The sequence below is a fragment of the Podarcis pityusensis genome, assembly GCF_964106645.2.
Source record: "Podarcis pityusensis genome assembly, chromosome: W".
NCBI lineage: Eukaryota > Metazoa > Chordata > Lepidosauria > Squamata > Lacertidae > Podarcis > Podarcis pityusensis.
Genome location: NC_138045.1, coordinates 30,419,372 through 30,425,371, shown reverse-complemented (window position 1 = coordinate 30,425,371; position 6,000 = coordinate 30,419,372). Strand labels below are relative to the sequence as shown.

The following is a 6,000-nucleotide window of genomic DNA, read 5'->3' as shown; positions in this document are numbered from 1 at the left end:
CCTCAGAGGATGATCTTGGGGTCCAGGTTAGTTCATATGGGGAGAGGCAGTCCTTGAGGTACTGCAGTCCTGAGCCATTCAGGCTGTAGAGGCTGAAACCAGCACTTTGAATCAGGCTTAGAGACTAACTGGCAGCCAGTGCCATTGGGTCACCCTCAGTGTAACACGCTCAAATTGTCTTGTCCCAGTGAGCGCAACCTGGTCACCAAACTCTGCACTAGCTTAAGTTTCCAAACCATCTTCAGAGGCTGAACTATGCATAGACGACAGAAGTTAGGCTTTCCCTGTCCAGATAAGGACATAGCTGGCCACCAGCCAAAGCTGATGGAAGGTACTCCACACCACCAAGGCCACCTTAGCTTCAAGTGACAGCAATGGATCCAGGGCCCCAAGCTACATACCTGCTTCTTCAGAAGGACTGTGACCCCATCAAGAGCAAGAATCTGACCGGAGTTCTCCACTCATGTTCAAGCCACTTCCTAACTTGTTTCCTAAGCAGGAGAAGGAACTCCAGGGCATTTGGTGTCAATGGTCTGAGTCATTCGGATATTCCAGGGCTTTGACAAGTGTGGCATGACCTTCAGCATGCAGAGCAGATGTTCTGCCACTGAGCTGGGGCCCTTTCCAGGTCCAGGTCCTGCTAGGTGTTACAGATCAGTTAAACGAGAGGCAACAGGGCTATGCATCTGATGTAAGGACTCTTTTCTCACTTTATAGGCAGGGCCCCAGGACTTCAGCAAGACCTACTGAGGATGCCTGCCTACCATGCACCCTGTAATTCCCCCCTGCCCCCAGCCAGACACACTGAGGGGTGCCTTGTGGCTACATACAGCCACTTTTAAAAAAAATTGTGCACAGCACCTGACCTAACACCCATTCTGCGATCTTTTAAAAGCACCTAAGAACCAGAGGTGCTTAGAAGGCTGGTCCCCACAGCCAGGTAAGCCCACCTGGGCCACCAATGGAGAAGGCCACCCACCAGCAAACATATGGGCCCCACTTAAACCTGGAGCCAGCCCTGCCATAACTCCACGGGGCAAATGCAAAGTGTCCTTCAGTGGCTTCTAGGTCAATTATCACCAACCTGCTACTGTAAAAGGTTAAAGGTGTGCCAGTTGAACATATATTTAAGCCTTAATTGTCACTGACTAATTCTTTTTTTAAATATTTTTTTATTAAATTTTCCATTTTAACAATTCAATCAAATCACATTAAAGATTCCAAATTATACAAATACATATCATATAGTCCAAATATCCTGCCAAATTATAAATTTTTATTGGGACTTCCCATGCTTCAAGTTGGGGGGGGGGGCACTGATCATCTCATATCTCTGCTGCCTTGAGTTTCCAATAGTTCCTGAATCTGCAGCCAGCCAACCCAGACCTCAGAGACTACCACTTTCTCTTTCAACCTTGCCAGGAGTCTCCTCTTCCCTCCCTGTCCTACAAGGGTGTAAGCAAAGCACTATCTCTTCCAGCCCACAGAGTGCAAACAAAGTAATACCTGTTTCAAAGTGTGTGCATGGTGCAAATAAGGAAGAAATGAACATGAACAAAGTGCAATTCCCACAGTCTCTTTTTGTCATGAGATCACCTCTTTGCACATGCAGACTGAGAGTTTGCTTTAAGGACCTTCATCTCATCCAGGAGACCTAAGCAGAGACAGCTCACACCAATCAAAACTGGAGCCCGCTGCTTGATGGTGTTAGGCAATGAACCTCGGTTCACAGCCAAAAAGAGGTATAATCCGTGGGGGGGGGGGGAGCTAGTGGGGAAAGGAGAAGGGCTTTTAATTGTCTTTGGAAACCTTCATAACAGCAGGATGCAATGTGGGCTAGAACTCCACTGCTTGGGACTTCCAGGTTGGCGCCTCTGGCAATGGCGGATTTCCTCCGATCGGGAGGAACCCGCTCCGTGGAAAAAAGGGTCTGATCCGCCACGGCGAGGCGGAGACCCATCAAAAACCACAGGCGGGATAAGCCTGTGGACGTGGGATTCAGCTGGCACCTTTGCGCCCCCCCTACTCACGGGGAACCCCGGTTTCGGGGATCCGGAGCGACGTGGGGTGAGTGGCGTGGTGCCTTGAATCGACTGCTTCTTTCACGGAGTGAAGCCGCATTGCTGTTGCTGGAGAGCACTGACTTTTTCCTGTGGACAATTGGATCTTAAATAACTGTCCGTGAGTAGAACGCAAAATTGGATTAAGAAATTTCTTTTAATTTGGCACTGAAGCGGGAAGGTCTAAACAGGAAGTCCGCCTTTCCGCTTTTGTAGATAGACTAAAGCAAAGACACGGCAAGCTAGAGTTTAGAAAATCGTTTGTAAAGGATCAATTTTCATCATTTAAAATTACTGAACCCCCCTTGGAAGCAGGAGAAGAGGGGGGAATTTTTTCTGGACTGTTTAAACCTGCAGAAGAGAGAGTTAAGAAAAGCAATTTTCCACTGTCTTGAACCTGGGAGCGGGGTGTCAGGACAGACATCCTTGGGAAGTTCATTGACTATAGACAAACGTTTTTGACAGATAGTTAAAAGAAGAGAAACATATTGATTCCATTGTTCCCCTTCGCATCTAAAAGGAACAAAATATTGACAAAATATCTGAAAAAGGAAACTTTGTTGTTAGATCTGCTTTTTTAAAAAAAAAAGAAGAAGAAGAAGAGATGGATACAAATAGAAGCTTTTTCCCCTAGAGGGAGCTTGTGAAACTGTTATTAAATTTGAACTGGGGAGCTTTGCAGCTGCAATAGATTAAGATCGTGGGATCAGACTTTGACCTTGCACAAGAATGTACTCGGAGGCTCTGGTGCTTGCCTTCTGCAAGACAAGTGCTCTATTGGAACAGCTACATGAGAAGACGGATTTGATGACTGTTGCGATTGGAAATTTTGGACAGGCAGTGGGTATCTATATAGAACCCACTCAGGAATTAATCCAGGAGTGTGCTCTGACAGATCAGATGAGGGAGGAGGTTGTTGCTGGACCTCGGGAGGCAGAGATGGAGGGAACTGTGGCCCAGCAGGAACATGAGTTGTTGGATCTGACGAATGAACCTGGAAAAAGCCAGATTTGGAGAGATAGAGTCTTGTTCGGTTTGGAGATGGGGGGCTGGATAGACCCCCCCCCCCCATGCAGGGATGTTTTGACCTTTCAAGTCTGGCTTTGGGCCGGGAGGAGTTCAGAGTTGTGGGGGCCCTTAACTTTGGAGGGACCTTGAAACATGCTCTTAAATACCACATGGAGTACAGTGTTGACTATGGAAAAGGGCCTGATCTGTCGAGAAGGGACAAAAATATCGTTAAGCTGGAGTCTCCACGAATGAAAGGAGCAGAAGACAAAGTAAAGTACAGGTATAAATAGAAAGAAGACCTGCGGAAGGGACATGGAAGAGATTTAAGGGCCTCGGACATAAGGTTACCGGGTTGATGAACTAGATGGATGGGATAGAAAGGACTGACAAAACCCGAGACCAGGAGGAAGAGACGTTGGAAGAAGATTGGAAGAAAGTTTTTAAAAAAATATTTAGGAAAATTTTCGTAAAATTAATGAGTATTAGAAAAATGTTGGAACGAAATTATTTGTCTTTAGCAGAAATGTTAAAAAGAATTATGTAAGAATATGTTATGGTTATGAGAAATTGGTATAAATAAGATTTAAGTTTTAAGTTTTAAGGTTTTTTATGGTAAGATAAGGTTAAAATAGATCAAGGTAATTTAATGACAGAATATTATGAAAGATGGAAAGGATTTGCTGAGATAATTAATAACTAGAATACAAAAAAGGGAGGTGTGAGGAGGTCGATGAAATAAGGTAATGACAGTTAAGGATTTGAGAATACTGGATCTGTTTTTAAATTTTTTTGTTTATTTTTGCTTTTTGCTTTTGATGTATTATGTGCTTTGCTTTTGCTTTTTGCTTTTGAATTGTTATTTGTTTTTTCCTTCTTTTTTCTCTTTGTTTTTTTTTTTGTAATCTTAAAATTTTCAATAAATATTATTTTTTTTTAAAAAAAGAACTCCACTGCTTGAAGCTGACAATTAACTCCTTGGTAGTTACAGAAAGTATCTTTTCTGGCATCAAAGCTTTCCAAGAGGAATTAGGCTGGGGGGGTGAGAGACACCTACAAGCCCATGTCACTCTGACCGATGACCTTTGGTGCAGAACACTCCAACACAAAGAGCACTGGTCCCAAGTAGCTATTTAGAGGTGCAAATTGTTTCAAGGTCTGGGTAACGTGCCTGGCTTGTGTAACAAGGGTGCTACAGAGTTCAGGGAGTACAGAGGAAATGGGTGCCTTGAACTGCAAGTGGAACAGGCCAAGGACACAAGAAGACCCCTGCTTGTTCAGGCCAAAGGGGCCCATGCAGTCTGGCATCCAGCTCTCACAGTGGACAACCAGGTGCATCTATTGGTAAACCAGCAAGCAGGATTCAATCACAGCAGCCCTCTGTCCCCTCCTGTGATTTCTAGCAACTGGCATTCAGAAGCATTCCTGCCTCCAACTGTGGAGGCAGGGCAGAGCCATCGTGGCACGTAGATGTCAATAGCCCTCCTATCCATGAATCAAGAACTCCACAAGATTTGAAAATCTCAAGCCAAATTCTTCCATGCAAGTCACCAAGAGGGTTTTGAACACACCAGTTTTGCCTCCAAAGGAGGGCGGGGTCTGTGTGTGTTGGAAGACGTGCAGCCTCTGCCAGAGGCAGGTTTAGGGGAGCGGGACCAGTTCAGTTGCGCTGGGCGCAGAGCACCGTTGGGGACACTGCAACTATGTTGAGGAGGCGGACGGGTGCTGAATTTGGGCGTTGCACAGGTCACCCATTGCCTCTGCTCCCAAACCAAGGAGAGCCCTGTGGAGCTTGGGGCTGCCAACTGCTTTCACTGCCCTTGCTTCTACACCATTGAGAGCAGCCACAAAAAGGGGGAAAGGCAGAGGAGAGGCAGAGGCTTTCCCAAGCACCTGATCTCCAAGCCGCAGAAATGTCTGCAGGTGCTCAGCCTGCTGTTTGCAGTGTGTGTGTGTGTGAGAGAGAGAGTGAGAGACAGAGAGAGAGAGAGAGAGGGAGAGAGAGCTATATTCCATGCCAAGGATCATTAGGAATAAGAGTGAAAATAAAACTGCCAGTACCATACTGCCCCTATGCACCTGGAATACTGGTTGCCTCATCTTAAAAAAGGACAGTGTAGAGTTGGGGTGTATGGCATGTTAGGGGAGGGGCAGTACCTCAGGTGGGGGGAACACATGATGCTCCTTCTGAGGTAGTTCATCCCCCTTTGGTCCCCACCCTGCACTCAGCTCTCAACTGTGGCTCCCAGAAGCTGTCAGCATGAGACAGGAGCCACAAGCCCAGCAGCAATGGCTTCGACTGGCTGGCTAAATCAGGTGAGGGGAGCTAATGGGTTTCAAACCCTCAGTGAGTTAGGAACTTCCCCTGCATGCGAAGACAAGGTTCTCACGCATTGAACAGATGAGACCAAGAGCGGGTCAAGAAGGCAGTTTCTGCCTGTGCTGCAGAGGAAAGTGAGGGGTAGGTGGGGCTTGTCCACCTGGGAAGGGAGCCCATCTAGAAGAAAGAAAACTGATCTTAAACATCTGCTGCCTTGCAAGATATCTTTGGGAGGAAAAAAGGCTAAGGAGCAAACCCGACACAAATGTGGAGTGTGGCGCCTTGCACGCCTCCTTCCGGCAACTCCTGCAGCCAAGCTGGTGCCAAACGTCTTGCTCTGCTCTCCTTTGGAAGCAGGCTGAGAGTATCATCTGGGCAGCCCAGAACCTCCAGACACACTGCCTGGGTTTGCATCCCAGGGAGGTCACTTTGGTGCTGCTAAAAAGAAGAAGCTTGCCTTCTCGAGACAGATGGATGCCAACCACAAGGTGGGAAAGGTGCAGAAAAGGGCAACTCAAATGATAGATTGGATGGAGTGACTTGCCTATGAAGAAAGGTTGTAACTTTGGAGACTTTTTAGTTTATAGAGAAAAGGCAAGTCAGAAGCGTCAT

At 46.6% G+C, this 6,000-nt stretch overlaps 1 pseudogene across 1 annotated transcript in view; it reads right to left on the bottom strand.

The window, feature by feature from the left end:
• The window catches only part of LOC308467687 (steroidogenic factor 1-like), a 214,644-nt pseudogene that overhangs the window by 32,307 nt on the left and 176,337 nt on the right, over positions 1 to 6,000 (bottom strand). The window contains exon 7 of the transcript in view: positions 4,126 to 4,406. The product of the transcript in view is annotated as a steroidogenic factor 1-like (transcript). The remainder of the gene's footprint in view (positions 1 to 4,125; positions 4,407 to 6,000) is intronic.